Raw genomic sequence first — 23,067 nt, 5'->3', positions numbered from 1 at the left:
AGTGAAATATGTTTTTTAAAGAGGCTAACATCCATTGCTTGAGATTGTATCACACACAACAGCAAAACAGCCCCAAAACTGAGGGAGGGGCAAGTATAACAAGCACATACGTTTGATTGAATACAGTCTGACAGCAAGAACTTTAAGGAAAAGTGTAAATAATGATGTTTTGTTGACTGCAGCCTGAGGCATTACCTGGAGCCCATTGTGGGAGATGGCCCCCAAATGCAATCCAGGGCAAGTCTCCCTTCACACTTTGCTTTCCTTTTGCCTAACAAGGGGATAATCTGTCACTGGCTCTGACTAAGCTGGGATTGTTTCCCCCTCTTGACAGGCTCTGATAAGCTTTCCTCTTTTTTTTCCCTCAGACATTGGCTGATAATACAGGTAGCTGGTTTTAGGAGAAAAGGGCTGTTTTCTGTCTCCTTGGTTTCCTGCTTGAAGTATGAAGACAGGTTGTTGTTGTTGTTGTTTATCACCAAAGATATCATGGGAATCTCTTACCCAACCTTTTTAACTCAGGTCCTGTTTTGTTCCAGCTTACTTTTTGTATTGTTCTTTTAATTGTCAGAATGAGGAGGAAAAAGTTATATTTTTAAATAGTTTAAAAAACCACACAACCAAGCAAAAAACATCACACACAAACAATGCAAACAGCCCAGACAACCCATTAGAAACAGCTTTCTTTCTTTACTGCATTGGAAAGTGTTTCATGGAGAAATCCTACTTGACTACTGCCACCGTTTGTGGGACACATTTTTGAATCATGCTGCTGATTGACAGAAGTAGGTGTGAAAAGAGATTTCAAAACAAGGGATCTGACTTAAAAAAAACATTGTCTGGATTAAAATTTTCCTTCCTTTTTCTTTTTCCCTTCCTAAATGGGAAAGAAGGGCCAGTTCTAGGTTTGAATATCTGCAGTGATGAAAGGGATATCATTGTGGGTGTATAATGGCTTATCTTAGAGAGATAACACAGATGGCTTGGTCCTAGATGTATGTGCAACTCTATTTTTAGATCATTTAATTAGAAACAGGCATTCTCCATATAGAGTTCTTTTAGCTACTCACTGTAGCTTTCTGAAAGACTTACAACAGAGTATCTTTATGTGAGTAATGATAATGTGATTTATATCATTAATTTGTTTCCCAGAATTGCTTTCAGTTTAAGATGAACATTAGAAAAGATTTGTGGTTTGGTAGAAAGATCCACGTGCTGTATCAGCACTTTTTTTCTTTGAATACTTCTTTTCCATGGAAACTGTTATAAATTAAATACACAAAAGTGCAGATCAGGCTGTGGGAAGAACAACAGCATTAAACTGGTAGAGGAGAAGAGTAATGAATAGCTTGTCACATAAATATTGATCAAAAGCACAAAAGTTAAATACTGTTGTATTTGACGGTTAAATAGGACCTATTTTTCTTCAACTCATTTCCAAGTGTTCCTCTGTTTTATTTTAATTTTATATGAAGTAAAAAAAAGTATGAAGTACTGTGTACTTGTAACCAGGGGAATGGTATTGCAATAGAATACATAGTAAAATAAATAATGTGGTGGTTATAAAAATGCCAAAGTATTAAAGTTATTTGTGTATAGATAATTGCCTCGCAATGATAGTCCCATTCTCCAATCCATTGATCGTAAATACTCCTGCTTAACAATTAGTCCCTGAGAAACGCTGCTAGTCATTTAGTGCAGCCTACTCTTTCTTCTCCATCCTGAAGATAAAGCTGTCCTTTTATTTACCCCAGGAGTCACTGCACTATCTGTTGGAATATCTCATTCAGAATCTGTCAGGAATTATTATTAAGCTAATGACTTTCTTGTTGAGGGCTGTCTATGCAGTACACTGTGCAGAGCAGAAGCAAAAAAGCTGAAACTACTCACACTGTCTGATGGCACAAACACACAGGCCTGCTATTTCAGCAGCAATAAAATTACATTTACCGAGAAGATAAAAGTAAAAAAGTTACTTAACTTTAACCTGGTTTTACTTTAATACAGTTAGGGTGTACTTTTTCCAGGACATCTAACGATTTAGGTACTTCCTAAGAATGACAGTTCAAATAAATGGTAAGAAAAATCCAATTTTAAAATCAGACATGTAATCAAATTATATTTAAAGAATTTGGGTTTCCCTAAGTATAAATGTAGGGTTTTGTTTCTGGAGACAACCTATCATTTACCGGGCAGATCAATTTTCTCCCCACCCTCCCCACCCCAGGTCAAAGCTATAAAAGGCGAAGACCAGGATCTCATTGTGGTAATATGATTTCAGAAATGCTGTTGTTTCTTTCCTGTTTAAAAAGGTGCATATGCTCATGCAAACAGTTTATATAGTAGAGCACATTTAAAAAATAAAATATGTATACTTAAGAGACGTTACTATGGAAATGCATGTATGTTTTTGCAACTGTATGATGCTGATCATTTAGTTAGTATTTGTTAACATTTCTCTTGGCATCCTTTGTTGCATTCAGAAAATTTAGATCATTTTCAGTTGGGATATTTCAATGGTGCCCAGTTACATTCTTTTATTAACTGCATATAATATTCTGTTGCTAATCCGGAAAATGCTGCTAAAATTAGTGGCTACTATTTTGAGTACCCGGCTGTTGCTAGTCAGGACTACTGATGAGTAACTGTGTTTGTGGGTGTGTGACAGCAAAATCAGGACCCTGAAGTGTTGTGCAACGTTGCTCTGTGCTTTCAAACAATAGCTGCCCATATTCGGTGCAGATGTGATTTCTGTCTTCGCTGAAATTTTGTGGGCATTATAGAATGTGTTGATAGGTCATTATACATTACAGCTCTGGTTCTCCTTCCACTTCTCTTTTTCATTTGTTCATCACTTTGCATTCTGTGTCGATTTTTTTCACCAGTGCTTGGTTTAAACCCAAGAGGGTTGGGTTCTATTTTTCTTAGATTTTTTTCTAAGGTTTGAACAAAATTGTTTCATTTTTATATTATTCGAGTGCAGGAAAAAGACTCTTTTCCCTGCATGTTTCCAGCTAAATATTTTTCTTCAAACTTGGCTTGAGACTTGCAAATCAAGCCAAGTTTGATGAGAGTTGGGTAAGTGATGTTTTAGTACACAGAACACTTTAGGGAAGATTTTTAGAAGACCATCTGTTTGGCTTCAGCTTTTATCCTCACACCCTGTTAGGGACACACACTGGTTAATGTGTGCCAGATCCCTGCATCACAGGAGCTGTAGGTCAGGTAATATTGGTCGGGTTAGACCGGAGCCTGAAGCACGTGCCTTCTCTTGGAGAGACAAACTCTAGGCGGGAAGCATTTCACATGGGCATTAAGGGTTTCTTGGCTCCATTTCTATGCTGAAAAGGTTGTAACTGTGGGGAAACGCTGCCTGCCAGAGACCATCCAGGGCAGACATGACATAGCTGTAATGCTGGGGGGGATCCCAGCGTGGCATCGCGCTAAGCTGACATTCATTCTCCCGGAGTGACACACTCATTAATGAAGTTGGCTTGGTATCCAGGGTTTAGTCCAGGTCTTAAAATGCATTAAGTTTCTGGAAGTTGAAAGCGTTTTGTGCATACATGATATGATCAATTATGCAAGTAAACACAGAGTCCTCAGGTTGTGGCATCTGTCACTCAGGTGTGGGGTTTTTCTCTAGTCTTGGCTGTGCTGGCATCTATAATGCCATGCCTTGGCACCTACAAGGACTCAGATATAAACGTGAGGCTGATCAAGTGCTTTGAAAGATTTAATCCTCTTTGCTTTCTAAAAGCGTACGAGCAAGTTAGGTGCAACTCTTCTTACTGGGTGATGCTTTGCCTCTTTTGATGCATATCCACATACTTTTGTAATTCCGATCTCTGTATCCATCTGAGTACAACATTAAACTGCTCCATACATAGGTGTGTGCTCCAGTCAGGCTACAATTGCCATTTCTAAAGACAAATGTGAATGTAGCTGAACCTGGGCAGGTATTGAAGGACCTGTAGCCAGGCAGCGTGGGGCTCAGCACGGTTTCCCAAGAGCCGCATGAGAAGCTGGAAAGCCCCGAAATGCTTTAGGTTGCTTTGAGTTTGCAAGTTGCCAGTCCAAATTGCTTTCAAATGGTGCAGAGAATTTTGGTTTTTAACATTAAATTTGGGTGATGTATAGAGGACAAGGAGCAAATCTTGCTGTGTAACTTCTTAAAAATAATTAACCATGGGAAAGTAGATGTCCACAACATACCTGTCAAGGGGTTAGACCCTTAATCCACGTGAATCACAGTGAGTCTCACCTGACTCTTTTAAAGTACTGCCACTGACCTCAATGTATAAAAAGTATATTGGAAAAGCAACCACTGCCCCACCTGGCTGAGAGTTAGAGCTCTTGTTTGGTGGCAGATGCTGGATGGTTTTCCACACACAAGGAGATTCGGATCTGTTGCTGTTGGGGTTAGAGACACGTGAAGGAAAAGAAAGATGCCCATGGTGGGCAGACCTGCAGAGGCTTCCCTGATTAAGAACACCTATGACTCCAACACCGATGACTTTTAAATCCAAATAAATCAGAAATTTGTTTCCCCTGGGGGGAGGGGGTGGGGCTGGATTCAGAAAACATTAAAACTGCTGCACCAAGTTTAAGATTTCAAGGCCAGATTCTGAGCTAGCGTGAATCAGTTTCCTTCCTTTGGCTGGGCTGGTATAAATCAGGTTTGCAAATTGACATCTTAAAGAAGTGTTTTCAAAAAAAGGAGAAAAGAAAGATGAGAAGACAGTTCCTTTTCATGTAGCACACTCTTTTTTTCTTTCCTGGTGTTATGTTATACTTTGAATATAAACTTTAGCAATGAAATGCAAAGATAAAGATGAAGGCCAGCTATAAATATATACTTAGACCATATTTCTTCTGGTTTTTAAGTGTACGCTTGTCACAGCTCAAAAGATTCTGCATGTAAAGTGGCAGAAGATTACCATTTTTTACTGCTTAGCATGCATTGCATCTCACTGAGCTTGCAAAGAAGTAGCTTTTGCATTTCTGCCCGCCTCATTCGTGAAGTATTCTGTTATGGATTGCGTTCATAAACAAACATCAGAATCTTGATTATCTGTATGTCATTCTGGACACTGATTACTTGAATCTCAATGTGAAGTTCTCCACTGTCTGTAAAAATACCATGTGCTCTGACAGTTGTTAGTTATCTTTATGGTTCTCCAGATTTATCAAATGTATCAGATATTACACTGATTCTTTTCAACTTTTTGCATTTTTTTTCATGCCTTCAATGTAAGGGCCTAATTCAACAGCTACTGAAATAGGGATTTTTGCTATCAGAACAAAAAATCATTGGAAGGAACAAGAAATAACTTTAAATTTGTTAAAAAGTCACAGGGATAATGCTGGAGACTCAAGAACGTATTCGAAGCTGCCAGGCAGGGATGAGCCTTACCCATTTGATGCTATCTTTATGCTCTTGCATTACTGCATTTCTCTTGCAAACTGGCAGAATAGACACAGTCTATCATAGTCCAGTCTATCATCTGGAGCTAGGGTGTGCACACCAGCGTCAGTATTATTATGAAGTTATTGGTGCAGCCATTAGAAAGACCCCAATTTAACAAGATCTCGGTGGCGGTTCACATTTGCCCTCTTTGCTGCACCTCTCGGTGTTCTCGCGTGACTCTAAGATAGGATTTGATGCATGGAGTACAGCTGAGAGGCCTTCTATGTCAGATAATTAATTTAGTGCTCAGTGTTTTCAAGAGCAAACCCATTCAATTTTATTTCATAACTGGCATAGCCTTCGTGCAAGTGATAATTGTTTATATTCCCTTCAACAGAGCCTCCTGCTGTTCTTTTTCATTTGAAATAATTACCAAAGTTTAGACTTCCAGACAATTGTATTAAGAGGAATCATACAGCGCTGCTTAAACAAGTCTTTGAAGACCAAGAGGACAGCTTTCATAGCTCTTTTACATAGTTGTTTTACATATCTTAAGAGAGAGAGAGGCATAAACAGAATTTATAGTCCTCTCCATATTTTTATGACTCATGAGTATCAAATATAAGAGGCAGAGCTGTGCATGCTGTTAAGGCTGTGTCATCAGCTGGGAATGTAGCTTGGCACAGCCAGCCTCAGCGGTGTGAGAAACTGCACTAATCCTTGATAAAATTCTCTGGGAGATCTGCTCCTTGAGCCTTTAATTAGTGACCTGGTAGTCATTAATTTAATAGCCTAGTAAACAATCTGTTATTTCTTTTGCTTTTTATTATACCTATACCCCTGCCTTGTAAGGCCACTGTGAGGGCTAATTAGTTCAAATATGCTCTATTATTTAATAACTCTTCTGCATTTGTTTAATTCGGAAATAGCATAATTTTTGCATCGAAGCTATTAGGAAAGGGAGTGTGTCACCTCCTCTGGTACTCGGTTGAATTTCTGTTGACTGTGCTAGTAGGGCTGGATTGCTTCACTGGGTGAGCAAAAGCAGCTTAAAGCCATCCCTCTCACCTTGTCTTGTGCAAGAGGAGGTCCTCACGGCGGAAGACATGTTCCCTTCTTCTCAGCCAGGCCCATACCTGTGTTTAACCAATCGATCAATCTGATAATTTCATTTATGAAGTTTTGTAGAAATGTCGGTAGGTGTATCCTGGTTCTAGGGACTTGCTGGATCTTACATAGCGGCTACAGGCTTGAGAAATTCCTGGAGGTGGGACCACCAATAAAAACTTTGTGTTGGTGATTGAGTAGGGGAAATTCTTTTCTCTGTCTGCACTGAATCAGTGCCCTAGTTTCAACTAGATATACTAGTATTCATTTCCTGCCTGAAACGCTTGGGCATACTGGGAAGTGTTAAGCAATTGGGATTCATCCCAGAAAACGGCCCATTTCATTTTTAGCTTAAGTGATACAGTGTGTTAAGTTTGTAAAGTTTTGTGTGATAGTTTATGCACGATATAAATAGCGGATATTATTGAGCGAGATTGCTATTTCAATAAACAGAAACTGTAGAGTTTTATATTAACCATCCATCAGACGCTCCCCCCCCGCCTTCCCTTAGCATCTTGGAGCCCTCAATAGGGTGAAAGTCCCTTTCATGAGCTTGTATCACGCTGAGCTGTTGGGAGGAATTTTGTCATACTTGGCCAGTAAAGATCGCCAGTGATATAATAGTCTTGGGTGAGCTCTGTCTCCCCGTACCACCCGGCCTCCCTCTTCCAGCAATTGTATACGATGGGATTCTGCAGAAGTGCTTTGTTGCATTTGCTGCCTGCGACCCACCGGCTATGAGGTAGTGTCTCAGATTTGAGTTTGAGGAATCCGTTCATATGTTCCTCTGTAAGGTGATGGGGCTGAAACGATGTTCTTTGACATGAGTTTGCAGACTGGTATTTAAAAAAAAAAACAAAACCAAAACACCCAAACAAACAGATCATACTTTCCGTAATAAAATGGAAAAGATATTTTGATCTTAATGATGTGATTAATGCTAGCAACCCCTTAACGTGGTATTAAAATCTACAACGAAGTTCTTGCAATTATGCAGCATTATGCTGGGTTTGTAAAGTGCTTGTACGGAGGCATTTCCATATTGAATTAATTTAGCTTATACTTGGCTATTTCACGTCTCTTGCAACAGATCTTGCAAGCGTAAGGTATGAATTTCAGTGTTGGATTAAAATAATACTTTGCTTTCCAGCTATGAACATGTGATCATTTTTTTACAGGCAAAAAGAGAATCTCCCTTGTTCTTAATTCTTATCGTGATTGCCTTGAGTCAAACTGAACACAACGCAATTCCTACGGCAGGCTCTCTCCTGCCATATGCTCTTGCTATAGGGAGTGTTCGGCTCCGGCAAGGAGTCGTTTGAGGACTTGCAGGTAACAGCAGAAGCACTTGGGGCCCCTCCAAGGACTAAAGTCCTCCGAGCAGGGCAAGACCATGGAAACTAAGAGCTGCTGACATACGCTGTGATGAAGACCCTTATCTCAGGAAGCCATAGTAAATTGAATTGTACTCAGTGTATGTTTCAGGGATGAAGAGGTAAATTTAGCTGGTCGACCCACTGAGTCCTATTGTTAACAAGCCTGACGCCTTTGTTGTTGAATTATAATTCTATTTCAATATGATTTACTCAAACCCCAGTTGATTTACCTCTTCTATAGGACTACTTCTCATTTCTCAGAATTCTAATGAGAAATCATAGAGGTTATATGCAGTTTAAAGCTTGATAAGAAAAAAATAATTAGGATTGATTTAATAAGCTTTTTTTTAAATGCAAAAGTAATATCTTGACAATAAAAGGATTTCAAAGTGTTGCTATTTTTCTAGAAATAAAATGACTGCCAAAAAATCTGCCAATTGTTTTTGAAAAGCTCGTGTAGACGAGGAAAAAATGATCTGTATCATTTTGATATCATAGCAGAAGGTTTGTGTTCCATTTGTCTCTTGAGGAAATTGTGTGTCCCTTTTGTGCACTGTCTTTCCTCAAGGACACAGTTTTAAAGTATAATTGAGCTTTCGAAGCTTAATTTAACAAAACGATTGCAATTTATGGCATTGTAGACGCGGTGGAGTGATGAAGCTTAGTGAGGCTGGAGAAGAAATGCATTCGGTGATAATTTGTGCGACGCATTTCCATTTGTATGATGCGTGTGCATGGCGGGGATGCTGCCAGAGTCTGCCGGCATGATGCTTGATCTCATCCCTGTCCTGCAAGGATGTGCCGGTGATATTTCTGGTCAGTGTAACGACGAATCTGCTAGCGATGCTGGTGGCACTGGAGTACGTGTCTGCTCACCCCGATACAGCAGTTAGACACACGCGGTCGCTTTGACGGGGCCACTGAAGCCAAGGAGGGGTCTTGTCGCCTCTCGTTGCTCCTCGGCGAACCAGAATGCATAAAGCCCCGTTTAGATCTCCGGCTCTGACTTTGTCATTGCCTTTTCATCCTCTGCCTCAAGTCCCAGGACGCTAATATGTTGTTTCCTCTGAAGTTTGAATCACTCTCAGGAAATGAAGTGCTCTTAGGTCCTGCCCTCATTCCTTGGCCCTTACTGTGTCTCCTGCCTTAGGATCAACTTTATTTTGCTTCTGCTGAATGAATTTGGTCCCCTTTCCTCTTCTGGCCATCTCCCTCCACCAGGATCTACTGGGCGGTTTCTTGGCAGGCTTCATCTCCTCGTTTGCTCCTTTTCTCCCCACTGACCGCATCCTTCGAGGAGCGCTTCAGCAGACCCGCACAAAAATGGTCTTTTTGGGGTGAACCTGCCAAACCCTTCCCAGCCAGTCATCACCGTCTGGAGTGATTTGCCTTCTTCTGAGGTGGCAGCATTTTACATTGTGTGTTTAAAGTGAAGCCTATAGATAATTTTAATATTCAGGGGAATTGTATTTGTTACCTGAGCCACTTAAATGGGCAAAGGAGCAAACGTTTTTAGTCAGAGCTGCTGCCTAGCTAGGGGAGGATCAGATCTTCATTGAGATGCCTAATTTTTGCACGTTGTTGGATGCTATTTTCTGGCACACTTCATTTGCGTGAGTGATGGAGATGGCAGGCTCCTTTGGGCAGCAATCTTGGATGAAATCCTACACTGGTGTCTCTCAGATGACATTATTTACTTTAGTTTCACCCATTCCATCATCTTTTGCTAGATGTTTTCACATTGAGTACATCTTGTACTGAAAAAGAAATGCTGCTGAAGGTCTGCTTCAACTCCTGGCAAGTGATGATGAGACAAAAGCTCTTAGATGTGTTAATCTAAACAGCCACAGTATCCCTGCCCCAGAAAGGACTGTTTCCTTGGCAGGTACTGAATCTTTTTCAAAGGAGAGGGGAGTTTCTGGAAATGAATCTGTTGCGGGAAAGGCCAATAAGAGGAACTGTGTAATTTTGTCCTCAAAGCAACTTCTAGCATATTACTCTTTCAACATTGCACACTCCCTTCTGCCTACGCTGACACGGTCAGGGTGCGTTTTCAACAGCAGAAGAAAAAGTGGGATCCCTAAATCGAGTATCTCCAACAGAAACTGCCTTTCTTTTGGTTTCAACAGACAGAAACATTGTCTAAACCAGACTTTTTTTGGCATTTACTGGCATTACTAAGAAAGAGTTGGCAAGGAAAGCTGGCAGGAGGAGATGAGTTGGATAAGCTTTAAAGATTTTTTTTTTTCTATAAAATGAATATCCAGAAGCTGTGTAAATGTATTTTTTCAGTTTAAAAAGTGTATAGAAGGACAACATATACACATTTTTGACTGAAATAACATCTAAGCTGGCTGTGCCCTCCAAATTCTTTTCCCTCAATTAAAAAGAGGGGGGGGGGGGGCGAAAAGACAAAACAAAACAACACCTCAGGAAATCCCTAGAATGTTTATTCGGGAACAGACCAGCCTGTTACAGTCATTAGCTTGCAAAGGTATTTTTGTTATAGTCAGAGTGCAAAGTGAATTTTAACCTTTTATTGCCAAGAGATGTCATGTTTGTTAGTGAAGTAGCTATTGAGATACATTGAAGCATGTAAATTACTGTGAATAAGTGAGTGGCATGTGTAAGAAACAAAACCAAACCCGCAAAGTACGCCCTGCAGAGAGAAATTAAAATCAGCTTAAATGCCCATAATTAAACATAAATTACTGTATTTCATACTTTATTGAGTTTCTATTTTTTACTTTAACATTTCTGGTTGTAAAAGGCTTCAATTGCAACAAAAAGATATTTCAGAATATTGACCTCCTTTTTTCATTGCAAGTTTAGTGCAGAATTGCTTACTGCCATAGTATGTTGATTATAAAGGAAAAAAGGGAATAGGGCTGGACTGGTTTAAACTGTGATCTGTGGGAGCCCTCCAGACCAAAGTGGTTGTTTCCCAGGATCCCCATAGGAGGGAGAGAGGAAAGGAAACCGCTAGTCTATGGAGACCAAGCATCAAGAGCCTGGGAACACTGCAAGTCGCAGAGGGCAAATTTAAGATACGGATAGAAACAGTTGGGGTTTTTTTGAGATGGAAACCTAAATTGTTTTCTTTGTACAGTCAAACATGTCCCCTTTTATTGTCTTGCCCTTTTCCATCTATAAAATGGGAATAAAGTTTAATCCAAGCCGTGGGACATCAATTTGAGTTTGGTAGTGGCCTTTTCAGATTAGAAGCGTTATTTGTATTTGTACGCTTGCTGTACAACTTTTAGGGAGCAAGGATTTGCTGCTCTGGGGGTAAGAGGGATGTCTTGCATGTGTGGATAAATCACGCATGTGTTGTCAGAACAAGGGAACAAATATTTTCAAGATTTTAGTTCTCAAAGAATTAAAGAGGAGGAGTGTTTGCAATGCTGCGTACATGGATTTTCACTGTTGCAATCTTGGAGGCAATTTAAGAGCAGCTTGTAAGTACTATGAAGAACATTAATTGGGATTTTTATAGTGTGTGATGAGCCATATTGATCTCCCAAGTTTAGCATGATCACCTTTCTTTGAAGGAGATTAACACTGACGTGAAAACATTTTATTTTAAACAACATTTTGAGAAATAGTATTTTAGTGTATTATGTATTTTTCTTTCATGGGTACATTTTTACTGCTCTCAAATATGCAAGTTAATCATCAAGCATCAATTTATTTTTAAAATTGAATTTATTAGTTTTTAACACACTTCCATCAATCTTTTTATTAACTAATTTAAAAAGAAATCTCTATGTGTAGAATGGAAATCAACTCTATTTTCAGCCTTCACAGAATTAGTATTTAGCAATTTCTCCAAATCTGTGTGTTTGAGATGGAGAGAATGACAGCTAGCTTTGTGCCATTTCTTTAAAAGAAATTCCTGAGGCCTCCCCACTGCATTGCTGAATTTCTCAGTAGGTATATCTGTATCAATATAGTAGGTATATCGATATCTATATAGTAGGTATATCGATATCTATATTGCTATCTATATCTAAATCATCTGTATCTACATATACATACAGATACTCTGTTTCCAACCTTTTCTCAGAATTCAGCTCTTAAATCATGGTTCGAAAATTTTTTGCAACAATATGTGAGGAAAAAATGGCTGAATAAGGTTACAGCAAGATTGTGTGTTGAAATCAAACCATAAACCCAAGTATTTGAGAGGGAAGGTATATACCATTGAGTGAAATTCCTATCAGTGTTTCCCCTTTGCTAGGACCTGTTATTAGGAAGGAATTACATTTAGAAGCAGCGAGCTTATCAGTGTGTCCTTGCAACATACTTGCCAATGTCATGAACTTCATACATGTAGATAGTGTCGTTCTAATTTTAGGACTAACCAGTGGAAAAAAAAAAAGCATATTGTAAAAAAAAAACCAAAACAATATTCAGTCATTGAAAGTGTGGATATTTTCTGTGTCATCATTAAAGAGCTTAAAGATTGCAACAGGATCAGCTGCCACAGACATTTTGGCTGATATATGTGAAATAAGTGCCTTGTGGGACTCCTCCATTATTGTGTGTTAGAGCCGAACAGTATTTCCTATAATTCTAATAATTTGGGGCAAGTAACAACAGGAAATTGAATTTTTTTTTTCACAGAAAAATAACAAAAATTCTTCACAACCTTCATTACTAAACAATTCAGATGAAGAGTCCAGTCTCTGCTTCAAGTCTTCAAAGGCAACGTTGGTTTATTTTTCCAGCAAAATCTTTATCTTTCTCAGTGAAAGACGAATCACTATATCACTGGTAAAACACAAAGCTGTGTCTCACCAAGGTATATTACTTAAGCTGAATGCGAATTCTTACATTAACCATCACAATCAAGCCAAATGATTTGGAAATACCACAGTATGCTTTGTTTTTTCAGCAGCCACCATGCCATTTTACATTTTGACATTCTATATTTTTATATTTTATGTGTATATTTTCTTGTCATAGCAGTGAGAGTTTCAAAAGAAGTTCCTCAAAAGCAATAGTGAAACTACTTTCATGGTCTATTCTTTTGGTGTGCTGTCTGGCACCTGACAGTCTACTGTGAGTTAGTGAGAAATTTATTCAGCATAAAATACAGTCATACGGCAATTTATTGCTGTCTTTACCTACCCCACAAAATCATTCCTCTGCATCTCTTGGAATGTGCAAATTTGCGTCTTCAATTTTAGGGAACTGTATCTTGTCTGTTGATGCAATGTCACCGTCACAGCCTTAATACATGGAAAGGAAATAACTTTATTTCCCACGTATTTAGCCTAAGGTAAAGTTTGTATGTGCAAGGGATTCTTATCTGTGAATTTTGATTTGCAAACTAAAATTTGATTGAGTTGTTGGGGGAGGGGCAGTTGATATACCTTCTTTATCAAAAGTATCATGAAATTTAGGGTTTTTTAAAAACAGTCGCTACGTAAAAGCAAATAACTGTTGTCTGAGGGAATAATGCAGCATCCCTCAGCTAAGGCAGTCCAGAGTCAGTTGCTCAGGCGTCCCTCAGGGGACAAGTACACATGTAGCATCTTTGCTCTTCCTAATTCTTTGTCCAAGTGTAAGCAGTTCATTCAGTCCTTAAGTGTTATTTTCTTGTGCATCTCGATGAGTTGTCCACCTGAGTTCCTCTCTGAAACTCTTCAGTCTTCTGGTGAGCAAGACTTCTCATTTAATCTTTGTGATAAGGCTCTAAACTGCTTCTTCCCACGTCATCTCAGGCAATCAGCACAGTAGGGGGAACCCCCGCAGAGCCCTTCTTTATTTATACATTGATAAGCCTGGGTGAAAATTTCCAAAAAGACTATATATACTTTTAAACCTGCCAGAAGACTCTGGCTTCTTCCTGTGCTTCAAAGTCCCGCTCTAACTATACTGTGTTTGCTGACACTTGGCTATACAATGTAGTGGTACCTGTATCTGGCAAACACTTGCTATTTATAGAGACACTAATGAACCTTTCCAGAAGCCTTCCTCTTTGCATTCTGCTAACTTGTATGACTCAAGAGTACAAACCCCAGAAGTCTGGTGCAATATGTCATGTTTTAACAGGCAAAGTTTCATGCACTCGTGTTGTTGAATTTCATTTAAATATGCAACATGGTGCAGCATTAAGACTTTTTTTTTTTTTCTTAAAGGGCTGTAAAGGAGTGGTAATTCAGTAGGTTAGGTGCGTACCTCAATGAAAGGCTGGACTTCTCACTTTCTGAAAAAAAAAAAGAGTGTTGAATAGCTCAAGCACAAGAGTGGGGTTCAACTAATAATCTAGTGGTTGGAGTACTCATGAGTGTGGGCAGGAGGCTGTGGATGGGGATCAGACCACTGAGGCATTGAACCTCCCAGGAGACCGCAGCCCTGGAGACTGTACGTGTTTCGTACTAGATCCTCACGGAATGATTGCCGGGAAGGAGAACAGCCATTAAAATAAACGAGAGGGAGCAAGCTCACCAGGGGAGAACAGAGGAAGGAGAGCAGGGAGTGGTTGGAGGTGTGAAACCGTGGCCCACGGTGGGGACAAAAGAACTGGGACTGTCAGTCGAGAGAGTAAGAGGCTGGGAGGAGACGTGATAAATCTTCCAGTATGTAAATGGCTGCAGGAAAGTAAGAGGGAGTAATTAGTTTCTGTGTCACTGTTAGATATGCTCCCTGTCTCGCAGGGACAAGAAGAATGGCCTTACAAGGCAGCAAGTAAGAGCTCAGTAATGAAGATAATGAGAAAAGGATGTATTTACACGCATATAGTGAGGAAGGGAAGCTTTGAAGTCTCTCAGAGTGCACTTGATTTTCAGAAAAGCTAGAGAAACAGCTGCTAATGAGAGAGGTAGAATTGTTCCTGACATGGGGCAGGAACCTCTGAGGTCCCATAAGCCACATTTTCTATGATTTGATGTACAGTGGAGACCATTATTTCTCCTTTATAAAGACCCGCTTTGCAAACTTTTGCCATCTCTACTTTTCAAAGTATAAGATTTTTTTTTTCTGAGTTTTTGAATACCTAAAACTTCAGAGGGAACACTTGGGTTTCTTGCCTAGGACTTTGTTGCCCCATAGCTTTTCTTTCTCTTCTAATTTTTAGTTTTGCACAACTTAGAATCTGACTCTAAATAATACATAGACAACTAAAACATTAACTATAATCCTGTCTCAACTGGGCAAAGAGAAAATGCCCTCACAGAAGTTGAGACTTGTGTTTGTTCTTTTAAATTTTATTATTAATTCAAGGATGGACACTGAAATCACGGAGGCGGATCAGGATGCCATGGAGATTGGGATATTTATAACCTGAAGAGGTTTGGTTTAGGGAGGAAGTAGTTACGGCTCTGGAAGGACTTGTTAAATTTTGTGCTGTGCTGCAGAGTTCCCATGTAATCATGGACAAATCAATTAGCTTCTCCGTGCTGTAGTTGCTCACCTGCAAATGGAGATGGTGGCACATCTCTGCCTCATATGTGCTTGTTTGCAGCAGTGATAGAGGCTCTTGTGGAAATGCAAGATAGTTTTAGAAAACAGTAGTAGACAGCCTGAGGAAACCCTTTCTTTGAGGAATTTTGGAGGCTCAAGAAGGAGATGTATAAGCCATTCTGTTGAGACAGGTTATGAAAAAAGACAGTGTCCGTGTGAACTGTTGACTGTGTCCTGTAGTAGCACTTTCCTTATTGCCTCTTTCCAAAGTGTATGCCATAAAATGTTGTAAACAAACCTTGCATGGGGAGATTAATCTTTTGAAAGCCGGGTGAAGTCCCTTTTGTATATCTTGCTGGATTTTATGGAAAACTTATTACACAAAAATAATCAGGCTTCACCAGAGGCCCTTCCATGGCTTTCTGGGAGTCTAGTGCCATAAACAATGTTGGGTGGCAGCAGCAGACTCGGATCTGTGTCATCTGTTACTTTGAGAAGCATCAAAGCTTCAAAAGATTTTCAGGAAGGGGGAAGGGAGGAGAGGATTTAACTGCAGTGCATCATAAATAGACCAAATCCTGAGATGACAATTTCAACTGTTTACAATAAGCATGAAGTAATTCAAAACATATTCTGGGACATTCGGGTAGTAAAGTCCTGGTAGATCACTTGGGCTGTGTTGCAGAGCTGTCTTATTTTTAATTGGCAGTGAACAGAGACATGGTGATGGATTTGGGGTTTTTTTGGTGTTTGTTTTTTTTGAAGGATCATGTGAATGAAAACGTGTTCCATCCAGAGCTGTTTGTGAGTCTTTTTTTTTTGTCCTTTCAGTACCTTTTCTGCAGTTTTGTGTCAGTAGCTATGAAGGAAGTAGACGGGATGCAGAGCGTGATGTGTTTGGGGCAGATAATGATGTGGTTGGCCTATTGTTAGAAATTTTCAGGTGTTCAACAGATTTTTTCACTCAGTGCTCCTCAGTAATATATCTCTTTTGTGGTTACCCACTCTTCCCAATGCTAAGCTGGAAAATATGATTTTTCTGTTTCCATTTTATCTTTCCTTTTTTTTTTTTTTTTTTTCCCCCAAAAAGGATAGTTGGTTTGTAGGTCTAGGTCTAAAAGGAAGGCTCCCCTGTGTCTAAAAGTGAGGATTTTCCCTCAGAAGACAATAAATCTCCAAAGCTGATGGGAATTCAACAGCATATGGCACACAATTCATCTAGTGCAAATACCTAAATACTCTCTGTATCATAGCCCATCCCTGGGGAAAATCTTGTATTTAAATTTCCATTGGGGTCTAGTCCTGGGGGAAAAAATTCTCTGAAACTGAAATAAGAAACAGAGAATTTGAGATTATCACCAACATTTAAATCAGTGTGTTGTCAGAGCTTTACTGTGTTTGCTCAGGCAAAACCACATAAAACAGACTTGTCTCAGACAATCTTTATTATTCTGTCTTACCTGTGCTAATCCACTGGCTTCTGCTGTTGGGGAAGGCATGCAAAATAGAGCAGGACTCATACCAGTAATGGAGTGACAAGAAGAGAGGGAAACGTTGTAAAAACATGCTGGAATGATATGTTAACATAAAAGCAACTGAAAGCTGTCCAGAAAAGCAGATAGACAGTCTTCTCCCGTGATGGGATGCTCTGGTAGCCTGGGGTTTGCACAGGCAGATCTTGGGAAAAGGTTCAGGATCTTGGAAGATCTTGAAATAGAGTTTGCAGCATATAACTCTACTTGCTCCTCATCTTTCAGCTGCACAAACAACTGCTGCTTTCCTCCATACTTTCAAAGCTACCTAGATAAGGTCTATTTTCCCACAGTCCGTATGGGTACTTGACTCCAGCATCCACTAGCTGAACTGAAAAATATTCTTGCTTGTTCTGTTTTGCTGCATTGGTCCATGAGACTGAAGTTGGGTAATTGGAACATTTTACGAGCCTTCTGCAAAATTTTCGTTTTTCTGTTTTCTAACCCTGTGCAGTCAGTTCAGCGAAGAAACAGGAATATTTTTGTTCATTTACAATGTATGGTAGAGCAGCTGAAGGTGACAGCGGACTTTTCTTTATGTTTTTATCACACGTTGCAAATGCCTTTGAGATGTTTCTTTCTTTGTTATCTCAAAATACTGTGCTATATTGATTTTTGGTTTTTTCTCTAAGGGGCTGAAAATTTCAGCACTAAACCTGAAGCCAACTGAAATAATTGATTATCTGTTTTTACGTCCTCTTCAGTTATTTACCTCATGCCCTTCAATGGAGAAAGGGTGTGCTATTTCTAGACAATTTAGTGTAAAGCAGATCTTTGCTGAGCTTTAATATCAGTTTCTACAACCTCTATACAGGGGTTATTTTTTAGACCCACAAGTTTATCTGATATGTCATGAGAGAGCTTGTTCTAGAAATATCATTTTATAGCTTGTTCTTATTGAACCTATGAGTAAGAAGAAATGATACAGCTTTTCTATAAGCTCAGTTAGCAATTGAAAATACTTCAACAAATTATCTACAGGAGGAGTTAGATGCATATTGGCTTTCTATAATCTAGTTAGATATCTTTTAATATCATTTTATAATTAATATATACATTTTGTTTACAGTTTTTTGTTTATATATTAACAGCAATGGCATTTTCATCTGTGTTTTGTCTTTGCCTTTGTGGCAAGAAATAATGCTGGTCATTAATACTTTAAACCTCTGGGTATCATTCAGAATAAAACATATGTTTTTGTTCTAGGGAGTACTTTCTTAGATAAGTTTTCTGAGCTTTCCACACTACTTTTTGTCATTTATTTTCTATGAGAATGTAAATGTATAGATGGGGTATCTGTAAGTAAGTCTCTTTCTAATTAAGCAGAAAAATGTGAGATGCTGCCCACAGGTTTGCAATATCATTTGCTTTACTAGGAAATCTTCAGATCCTTCTTTCTCTTAGGGCACATTCCAGAATATAAAAATGATTCATGTGTCTTGGAAGTACAGCTTTGGAAAGTTTGTCAAGTTATCTTGAGTAGCCCAAGACTGGGGTGAAATCGCCCCTTCCATTAGTTTAAAAAGTATTAATATTTTATCTGTCTTTGTATAACTCATTCATCATCTTCAAAAGATCATCAGAGACAAATTACAGTTTGAAAGACTGGAAATTAGATACCGACTCCTCACTTCTGGTTTGCATTCCAGTATTTGTGATGCAAAAGGGAACTTGAATCCAGAAGCACATCTGTGATTGCAATAACAAATTAGCGAAGAAGATTTAATCTGAGCCACATAATATGAAAAGATGTTTAGAGAGAATGAAGTCTGAGCTCAGAGATCTTGGCACAGGCCTGGTGCAGTGGAGCAGTGTGATTAGAGGGGAGCAGGAGGGATCTGAAAGTGAAGAACGGCATGTGAATTAAGCCAAATAATTAAGTGATTTAAGCATTAATCTAGCCAACCCTCCGAGTTCATTCAGAGAAGCAAAACATATATCATTGCTTCTCTCGAGATTGTTGCATTGTCAAGGATTCGGTTCAGCCAGGACATTTAGACCTAGCCTTTACTTGCATTAAAAAAATTCTTAAATTTCTCATTGTCTGAAACTGATTGTATCTTTTTGCCTTTCAATAAGTTTCATTTAGTTGCAATTACTCTGGCTTCAAAATCTTGAAATCAAATGAATTAATGAAAATGGAAAATCAGAACTCTTTCCTAATTAAGAACTGAGCTTTTCAAGGAATATGAAAGGATCTAATTTAGAGAAAGATGTTTGGAGAGCATGAAATGTGGCTTGAAGGAGATACATGTGCATTTAATATAATTTACTGAGCCCAGCCAGATTTGTATTGACGGGAAACAAAAAGCATCTGAAATCCTCTTTCAGTGATAGAATAATTTATGGGCTTTCTTGAAGCATTCTGAGTTGACTTTCAGTTCAGTGAAATGGGTGGCCATCTCAGTTTGCTCCTCGGTGGACACAGTCACTACTGTATTTTTCATTATTTCTTTCCATGTTACTTAGCTGAACCATGGAAATATTGGGAGGGAGCTGACTATGGTTTTCGTTTTTGCTCTTCAACGGCTTTGTAACCCTTCTGTATGAATGTGCAGAAACCTCCATCCCGGGAGTGTCGCAGTCGCAGGGGGCTCTGAGGATGCAGGTGACACTGAAGGGACGTAAGGAGTGGGCAGGTGACTCAGATAATGTCTATAATGGGCACAGTTCAGAATGGACATAATTTGCTATTGGCCCTGAAACATAGTTCTCTTGACCTGCTGCTTCCCCAGAATACACAAATACGTTGTGCATACAGTCCCCATGCAGAATACGTGGAGCTCATCTGCTTGCGCCCTCCTCAGCATGCCAGACAACTCCCACTGTGGAGAACATATTCAGATACAATCTGGAGGACATGTCATTTCTTATCATTGCGAACTTAGAAGTAATTATCATCATAATTCTTATCTCCCACAGCGCACAGCACATTGTGGGTTCCCAGCAAATGTATGCTGCAATAATTACGTGCACAGAAGAAGAGATGTTTCTGAAGAGGGTCGTGTTTGCTGTTCAGCTCCAGTTCTGTTGTAACACAGTGGATGTGTGAGTGGTAAAATGTAGAGCCATGAGATGGGAATACTCACAGACAGTATAGCAGGACAAAGGGAATAAGGTGCGTAAAATATAATGACAGTGGGTAGCCAGTTGACCTGCAGTCTTTGACACAGTCCACGCTTGACCTTGATTTTTTGAGTACATTGGAAGAATATGATGTTGTAATCAAACTTCTAGTAAAAGGAGGTCACAGTCCCCAGTGTCCTTACAAAAAGCAGGAATTTTACTGTTAAAGCTATGTGTAGTTTTAAACCCAAATGGGTTCTACTAAATTTACATGGCATAGCCCTCAAAGAAGTTTACGTACATTTTAAATTGGCAAATATCAACAGCTGTTCATTCACATTATAATTACCCAAATTGCAAAGGACCGTCTGCAATGAGTTCTGTTCAACAACTAAGACTACCCAGACCCACTGCAATTGCTTCCTAGCTGCCAGCTCTATTAAGTTTTGTTTTGTAACACTTTACTACGGAACAGACATGTTTGTTTTCTTTGCACAGCCTTCCACGAAGCATTGTTTAAGCAGCACATAATGTATTCCAACAATGAGGTACGTTTTGCTCCCATCTGTTTGATAGCAAAATGAACAGTTGTGATTCATACGTACAGTGTAAATACTGTATAATGACTATGGGTTTACTTTGAGCAAATTCCAGGTTATTTCATTCCTGTGCCAGGTTTTAGTCCATTTTTGAGTCAGGGAAAAATTTCTGATGTTGGGTCTGAACTTTTCAGGTGTTAAACATCCCTCTAACAGAGTGACCCACCGTCGTCCAGAGGTGTTAGTAAAAGGCTGCCACGAGCAGACCTGACAGGGCGGCAGGTACCGGGAGAATGAGCTGCCGCGTGCTCCTCGGACCTCCAAAGCTGTGTGGTATCTAGTTGCCTTTTCTGAATATAAGGCCACGCAGACACTCCCCCAGAGACTTGCAGGGCTGTGGGTATTTCTATTTTAACCTTTTTGGGCAACACAGTAAGGAAAAACAATGTAGGGAAGGATTTTTTTTTTTTTTTTTAACCACTCTTTTAACCAGACTCTTCAACAAGTCTTTTTTTTACTATTAAAAAGACCTTTATATTTGCAGGTCTTTCAAAAAGCTAAAATCTGCATTGGTGCAATCAACCTTCCGGCCAACCTCTTTGGCGAGGTCGCGGTGTGTCAGAGGACAGGCAGGGCACGGTCTTTCCAGCCAGTTTAGGGAACGGGTTGTGATAGCAAACAACACACCCCTTCATCAAACTTGGATTAAAAAGCACTACTGCTCTTGACCTGCTTCCAAGCTAAGCGCCTACCAATTGTACTGACGGTCTGGGTGGGAAGTCCTGTGCTCCATGAAGTCAGAAGCTCCATTCAGTACCTGAATGACAAAATTTGGTGGCCTTGGATAGCTTTGCGGACATAGTCCTTCAAAGAGATGGCAGGCAGCACCTTAGGCAGGGGTCTGTTTGGGATACATCGCAATAAATGAGAGCTGGCTAAAAGCATACATATTTTTTTATTATTTTTATTAGTTGTTCTTAATACAAAATTGAGTTCACAGTTTGGTGCAGTCATTTCCATTCGGTCAAAACCATATGTTGTTGCATTATCCTTTCTTCTTTCCTTTGTGATTCGTGAATCTAACGAATGACCCGCTCCCAGATGCGGAACAGACTCCTTGCAGGTCATCAGGCACGCAGAGAAGTGTAATAAATACACACCGAGTGTTGGTTTATGTTGGTTTGCATCCACCCTGCTGCAAAGATACAGGAAGGGCTTCAATACCTCGCATTGGCTGGTTTGTGTTACAGCACGCATCCTTCTCCCAAACCACATCCTGAAACAGAGGATAGCGGAGCTCGCTCCCGATCGGCTTTTTCAAAGTGTTGGCAACACCAGTCCCCTTTTTCATAATTCACTCGTGTTTGTTCTCTGAACTTGTTTTTAGGAATCTTTGAAAGATTTTTGTTTCAAAGTTTGTCCTGAAAAGGGATTATTGATTTTGACCTATTTTTAACCAATATAGTTGAGCAGATAATTGGATAGCTGCTTTAAAAACCAAGGCTGCCCTATTTGCAGTGCTTAGATTTAATTAAGAAGAAAGAAAGAACACATTTTACATTTCTCTTTTTAATGTGTAAAGTTGGGAATTTTCTGTTAATCCCTGTTTAGCTGGCCAAGCGCACATAAATGTGTTTTAGTGCAACTTCAGTGCCTGATAATGAAAATATGGTATAAATGTTGAATTCAGCTTTCATGCCTGACTTTTTACTGACACCAAATAAATTCATAGCATAACAACCCAGCCTCAGAAGATACAGATTTCTCTAAAACATCAAACTGGTTATTTTGGATTTGCTCCTGAAATATTTGATCCATAATGTTATGGCATTTTGAACATGTTTTAGCTAGGTTATTCTTTAATTTAAAAAAATATAAATCAGGAATACCTCACAAAAAGGATGTAGCTAAATTGTAAGCATGCTTTCCCTTTCCCAGAGTAGTCATTAGCTTTGTATTTCTGCATGGAATCCAGGAAACTGTGCGCTAGAGCTGTGTAGTTTTATTGATTTTGGTCTGGCACAATTAACTTCTCAGTTTCCTCTTTCTTGAGCGTTGTTTGCTTGAAATTTTAACTCTGGATAGGGATCCTGGGACACCAACAGTGAGCAAGGAACTGTTAATTTAAATAGTCCTTTATAGAGATTCATAGGAGCTTCAGCAGATGTTGCCAAATAACCTGATGGCCAGAGGCTGGGACTGCCAGTGGTATAGAGGCAGTGCACCAAAACTTTTTTTTTTTTTGGTCCATTTTAATTGAAAATCGTTTTGGCTTATGAAGAGGAGTCTGCTAAATTTGGGTCATTCCCAAGGTTGTCCCGTTACTCCTATTTTATGCATGTCACATGAGCTCCATGGGGAGGTTTTCTATTCCTGTAAGGAAGCCAGGGAAGGGGCAGAAGAGCTGCTGCCATTGCTCTGTCCCTGCTTTAGGACCTCATCTGTGATGGTTTTTGTTATGTCATGTGGTTGTTACATAGAGCTGACTGGCAGTGTAGGAAGCAGGAAAAGAAGAGGGTGGAAAAGCCTGAGTACCTCCAAGCCACAGATTGACTTGCTATACGCTGAGGTAAGAAAAAGGAAAAAAAAAAAAAAAGAAATTTAGATTAGAAATTATACCTTCCTTT

The 23,067-nt window shown here is 39.5% G+C and overlaps 1 protein-coding gene across 1 annotated transcript in view; it reads left to right on the top strand.

Moving 5' to 3' along the window:
- The window catches only part of ADAM12 (ADAM metallopeptidase domain 12), a 185,307-nt gene that overhangs the window by 17,633 nt on the left and 144,607 nt on the right, over positions 1-23,067 (top strand). The gene's annotated exons all lie outside the window — the stretch shown is intronic.

Source organism: Harpia harpyja, chromosome 10 (assembly GCF_026419915.1).
Source record: "Harpia harpyja isolate bHarHar1 chromosome 10, bHarHar1 primary haplotype, whole genome shotgun sequence".
NCBI lineage: Eukaryota > Metazoa > Chordata > Aves > Accipitriformes > Accipitridae > Harpia > Harpia harpyja.
The sequence above is the reverse complement of the archived record's forward strand: the minus strand, read 5'-3'. Positions and strand labels throughout refer to the sequence as shown.